The sequence below is a fragment of the Nicotiana tabacum genome, chromosome 6 (assembly GCF_000715075.1).
Source record: "Nicotiana tabacum cultivar K326 chromosome 6, ASM71507v2, whole genome shotgun sequence".
Lineage (NCBI taxonomy): Eukaryota > Viridiplantae > Streptophyta > Magnoliopsida > Solanales > Solanaceae > Nicotiana > Nicotiana tabacum.
Window position 1 is genome coordinate 4,485,173 of NC_134085.1, and position 6,799 is coordinate 4,491,971.

Sequence of the window (6,799 nt, forward strand, 5' to 3'; positions counted from 1 at the left end):
ATACCAGGTACACGACTGATACACTGTCAATGTAACTCGAAAGTTGAGCACGAATACAAAAGAGAAGAATTGAAGATGTTTATTTTCATACGTAGCCTGTATATTGAACATCGTGCGGTGTATAATAGTTTACATATTGCCTGGATACTGGAAGTAGCTCTCATACATAGTGAATGTCAATGTATGGCAACTTGATATCCTGTTGTGTATATAGGCTGGTAGATAAAAGGATCGACAGTGTAGTAGGCTATATCTTAGAATTTAGCTTTGTTTGTGATTAGCATATCCTCTAATGCATGTTAAGTATGAAAACTATCCATTGTTAGTTAATCTCATTTCCTTTTGATAAACTGCCTCGTTATAACTGGCAAACCATACCTTTAGAACAAATAGTACAAGTTTAATATTTCAACCTCACGAAGGTCGAGCCCAAGTCGAACGAACCAAGCAGGCTTTCATCGGAAAACAGTGGCCCAGGTCTGGCCAATACCGTGTGAGCTGGGCTTGGGCCCATAATATTCGATCGGCTGCCCGTGTATGTGGCCATGCTTCTGATTCTGCAAAGGCATTCGGAGTCCCGCTATAAATAACTTGCAAGCATGTAACTAAGTAGGATCATGTTTGCTTTTTTCAGTGGAGACAAACGCAACAAGAAACGTATCCACTATAGGATATCCTTTTAAAATGAAGATGAGACCAGCCTCGACAAACAAAAATGCACAAGCTGCGGGGCCCTCGTTAAATGTATATATTAAAGTACTTAGTTTCCAAGACGGGCCGTTTAGTAAATTTCCCAGCCTTCCCAGAATAATAACACGATAGTCTCTTTAGGCGCGTGTTTAATAATTCACTTTCTTAAACTTGGATGTGCATTTCATGCGACCCACATCCAAATCCCAAAACATCAAATAAAATGTGTTCCGGATTGTCGGTGCATTTCATGTGACGCAGTCCAAAGACGTGTTTTAAGCGATGTTCACATTCTTTTAAAATCATGATAATAAAGTGGTAAAAAGTTAAAATCGGCACATTGGTTCATAATTGTATTTAAATCAGATAAATAAGCCGAATATAACAGTTGAGCGACCGTGCTAGAACCACGGAACTCGGGAATGCCTAACACCTTCTCCCGGGTTAACAGAATTCCTTATCCGGATTGCTGGTGCGCAGACTGTAATATGGAGTCATTCTTTTCCTCGATTCGGGATCGAAATTGGTGACTTGGGACACCCTAAATCTCCCAAGTGGCGACTCTGAAATCAATAAATAAATCCCGTTTCGATTGTCCTTTAATTGGAAAAAACTCCTTGTACCCTCGCGGGTATGGAAAAAGGAGGTGTGACAGCTCTGTCGACTCTGCTGGGGACCGAACCCAGAATCTCTGGTTCAGGGTTACAAATCGAGCTTAGAATAAATTGTTATGTTCAGCTTTATCTGATTTTGTTACATGACCTGTGCTTAATGTGCTAATTGGTTGCCTTTTACCGCTTTGATATTACGTGAACTATATATAAACTGTGCCGAAACCCCTATCCTTTCTGAGTCTTCTAAATCATGAAGAAGGGTGTACTTCGTACGACTTCTTTTCTGTATAGTGTCAAATCCCAATTTAGAACGAGGTTCGGACAAGTTGCTAAGCCGGTGAAGCTTCTGTATTCCCAGTACGCTACCCCCCCCCCCGGCTCGAGCAGTCCGCCCGGGTAAGCCAGGTCTAGAACAAACACCCAGGTTCTGAAACTAGAATAACTCAACTTCATGTCGGATCCCTAGTAGGAACGCTTATCTGCATCATGTGCATTTTTGACTTAGGGGACTCAACATAGGGGTTGGGTCCATCTAGGAATAGCAACCTGAGACAAAAAAGACCATCCTGATGCATCCTGCTCACTGCTTGTGCATTTATTTGCTTTGGACTTGCATGATGACCGGTTTTGAATATTGGGATTTTTTTAGAAAAAAAAAAGAAAGAATGGCAAGCGGAGAGTTAGATGATTAATTTAGAAAAAAAAAATCAATGTCCAAGTACTGTCGGAACGCTACCGAAATTTTGGAAAATATTTTACTTTTAAAATCGTTTGTTTGCCTAAAAAAGGCAGGAATGAGTCTTTTATTTTAATTTGCTTTATTTTCCAAAAAAAAAAGAAAAAAAAAAGAAAAAAAAATATGTCAGTTTTCGAAAGATTAGTTAGTTTATTGCCCGAACTACGTGGGTTTGATTCTCACCGGATGCGAGATACGTAGGCAACCCTCATCGGGTCCAACCCCCCGTTTTGCTAAAATAGCCAAAAACAAATAATAAAAAAAAATGTCGCAATTTTGATTCTGTCATAAAGAAGTCGGGTGACATTGTTTTATCAAGACATAGCCAAATGTTCTCGAAAGGGACGCCGGGAGGCTGACTTTGCATAAACAGCCACCTTTGGGTCATTTGTTTAGATCTGGTCCAATTGACCCACACAACCTCCAAAAATCTTCGTCCCCGAAGTGCTAAAAGGCCGTATTTGAGAAACCAAGTCCTTCATCTTCAAAAATCAAGTGTAGATAGTTCTGTTTTGAGTTTAGTAAGAGTTTTTTTTAATTACCTTAATAAATGTGAAGGATGAGCACAAAGCAAAATGAATCGTTCTCGGCCCTCAGCGAGGTCCCTCTACAACTCCACATGTGGTGGAATGATCTGGAAGCCGATAGCAAAGAGATAGTGGGGAAAGTATTGGGAGGTTTTGTCAATTTGCTGAGTATTAAGCCAAAGACAGATATTCTTGAAGCTCTAATACCGTTTTGGGACCCGACCCGCAATGTATTCCGTTTTGTTGACTTTCAACTTTCACCGACACTAGAGGAAGTCGCCGGATACGCGGGATTGAATGGGAGGTTAAGAGGGCAATATTTACTTTCGCCAAGGCCAGTATCTCCGCACGCGTTTTTGGACTTGCTAAGCATTAGCCGGAAGGTACAAAATGATGATTTGTCCAAAGGATGTTGTGCTCTCCAATTGTTTTACCAACGGTACGGAACTCCTCGGGGTTTTAAGGAACCAAACCTCGGATTAACTCATGGCGGGAACAGAAACAAACGGGAATCAAGACGTACTTTGGCTTTTATCACAGCATTCTTGGGAATCGTGGTCTGCCCCCGCCAGGATAAGAAAGTAGAGATAGGCCTGGTAGGGATGGTCGATGTCGCAATCAAAAGAACCGACAATACTGTGGTTCCTTTGATTTTGTTCGAAATCTACCGAGCTTTGACTATATGCCGAGAAGGAGGCAAGTTCTTCCAAGGGTGCAACCTGTTACTTCAGCTATGGATGCAAGAACACCTCCATCACCGAGTAGGATACATGAATCACGGGTTGACGGGAAGAAACTATATCAGTGGTTTTGAGAAACGCATGACAGGCGTCAAATTCCCTGAAGGTATCGAGGCATGGTTCACACAATTGAGGTTAACAACAGCCGACCAGATTGAATGGGCATTCGGTTGGCTGACTGATACTGAGGTGATATACATGGCAGCCGAAGAATGTCGTGTTCTTCTAATGGGACTTCGCAGCATCCAACCATATGCTCCTCATCGGGTATTGCGCCAGCTAGGCAGGTTTCAAGTAATTCCTACTGATGAAGATCTAAGCAAGCACGCCCTTGAGCTAAGCCCGGGAGTCGTATTTCCCAAAGGGAAGATTAGAAAACTGTGGCACGAATGTAGATTCTTGGAACCCAGGACCATGGTGCGAGAATTGGCTAAAGGTGAGGTAGACCCAAAGTACGATGCTTGGTTCGAAAGAAGGTTTCAGATTCGTCAGAGACCTGCTAAAAGAGCCCACGTCCAACAATTCACGGACGATTCGCAAGAGCAGTGGGGCTGGTTAAGGAGGGAGGAAGGCTACAGGGTTGAAATCGGGACGCTAAAGCGACAAGTCGAAAGGCTTGCATTTGAGAACAACGTGCAATTCGCCTCTGAGCAGGCTGAAAAGAACAAATTAGCCAAAGAGAACTAGAAACTGAAAGCCCGCATTCGCCAACTCAGTAAGAGTAACAGCGACTGGCAGAAACGTCGCTCCGACGAAAGATTGATAGCAGATTTGAGAAATCAGGTCAGCGAAAGCCGGGAGGAGTTGGAGAGATCGGAAGCTTGCATAGTAAGAATGAAGGTCAGATGGGCAAAAGGTACAATGGCCCGGAGGCAGTGTCTGCAACAAGTCATAAGGGATTATGAAATGAGCATCGGGATATTAAGGAAAACGAACTCTACTCTTCAGGAGCAGATCTTCAAACAAACGCGAGATGCCTAGGCAGACAGAAGACGCTGCTACGATGCAATGACCAGTATGGAAAGACAAATGGAGATGTTCCAGGATCGGCTTGCCGACAATGCTCAAGCACTGGGATTAAAAACCGGCGAATAGAGCAATTGTTCGTCGAAAGGGACAACATTCCAGGAAGGATTGATGAGATTGGGCACTACATTTACATGAGATGCCTAGCATGTGAGCAAATACCTCAGAAAACCTCCTTGTTTCCATCATGGGCTGCGTCTGCCGAATCATGAATGAGTTGAAGAGCTTGCAGAGAGACCTTACACCTAGGGCCGCGAAAAGGCCGAATGATACCTCGCGGGCCCCTAAGTTGGAATTTTAATCTTTGGTCGAGTCCTGTTTATTTGGCTTTATTGCTTTACCATATGTTGTTTTCTTTTCTTTAAATCAAGTCGGGTTAAGAACTTTGGAGTCTGTACTATGGTTTTTCCGTGTTTGAAGTAATTTGTAATAGCAAATTTTGATGATGAATTGATTGGTTCCGAAAGAATTTTTGTGTGTCTTTACTTTGGGGCAGAACTACGTCCGGTCTGATTCACGCGGGGACGTGATACGTAGGCAATCCACATAATATTCGACCGCCATTAAATAAAGAAAAAAAGAAGAAGAAAATACAAAAAAATAGAATAAAATACAGGGTTTCCCAAAGTACTTTAAAAGGACAAATGAGCAAGCCGGGATGACGCATATTGTTTGAAGCAAAGCATGTTAGAAACGGTTAACTACCTAGGAGCATTGCATCCTCAATGTGTTGTTATCAAATCTGTTAAACTCTAACGCTAACAAAGTTTGTTATTGTCTGAATCCATACAGTTAGTTGTTAAAGAATTCTGGCAACACACCCTTACCAAATCAGATCCAAAGTACCGGTAACAACAAGCATGACTACTTCAGAGAATAGTACCGAGGAAGAAAGGCCGATGAACCAGTTGTTAAAAGAAGCGATGGAAAAGATTGAAAGGATGGGACTAGAGATGAATGCAATGCAGCTAGCTCTAGCCAAAGCACAAAAAAGCCCTGAGCCACTAGGGCACATGCCGGAATACCCGCACTCCGAACCTTCAACAAGCCTCCCGAATCACCGTTATCATCAGGAGAGAAGCCCCCATGATTCCCTAGCTCCACCACCCCATCAACCTCTCCCAAAACCAAATGTTCCCACTTTTGTGGGACCCACATCAGCCACCCTGCAAAGAACGACCAGCGAGCCATTGTTTCAGGCTCACGATACGCAATACTATCCCCCTGAGCCCACATTCCATGCCCCCAAACCACATGCCTACAATTCGCACTTGGATGTACCGGCAGAGATTGAAAAGCCGGTTAAAGTCCCAGAACAAGATGAGGTATTGAGGAACTTCAAAAGCCTGGAGCAGTCCTTCAGGAACCTGCACGGATTGGGCAACCAGGTCAGCATGGCCTACAAGGATCTATGCCCTTTCCCGGACGTCCAACTCCCGGATGGGTTCAAGATGCCTAAGTTTGATTTATATGAAGGGCATGGTGACCCCATGGCACATTTGCAGGGTTTCTGTAGCAAAATGAGAGGGGCAGGCGGCAAAGATGAGCTGTTGATAGCTTATTTCGGCCAAAGTCTGAGCGGATCGACGCTAGAATGGTATACTAGGAAGGATTCCAACGGATGGTACACTTGGGGTGATCTGGCGCAGGCTTTCGCATGTCATTTTCAATACAATCTCGAGATAGTCCCTAACCGTCTTACATTAATGAGGACCGGAAAGAAGCCCGGGGAAAGTTTTCGCGAGTTCGGGTTCCGCTGGAGAGAGCAAGCGGCCAGAGTTGATCCTCCCATGAAAGAGGGAGAAATGGTGGACTACTTCTTGCAAACACTGGATCCAACCTAATTTGGTCACATGGTGACGATGGTTGGAAAATCCTTCAACGAAGTAGTGAAGATAAGGGTCATGATAGAAGAGGGTCTGAGGTCTGACAAAATCCTGAATTACTCGGCACTCAAGGCAACGACCCAAGCTATTCAGAGCGGCACGGGAGGTGCGCTGGGAAGAAGGAAGAAAGAATAAATTACCACGATTGAGGCAAGCAGTTGGGCCAGGTCTGGCAAACCACACTACAACCAACCCAGACCACACCGGCCAAGCTACCCATACAGCCCACCACATCACTACTATCCACCTCAAGAACCACATTTCACCGTCCATCAAGCCCAGACATACACCCAACCTCCGGTTCGCCCACAATGGTGTGCGCCAGCTCCCTACAATACATACCCAGCTCCACATAATACCTACCCGCCACCACAAAACGCCTATCCTCCACCAAGAGCATACAGGAACCCTCCGGGGACGGGTTTTCGAGGGAGTCAAGCTGCTAAAAATGATAGGCTGCAGAAACATAAAGCCTTTACTGAGTTGGGAGAAACCTATACCGCAGTATTCCACAAATTGAGACGGTTGGGTTTGGTGAGTCCTGTCGAACCAAAAGAGCAAAACCCCTCACCCCAAAATG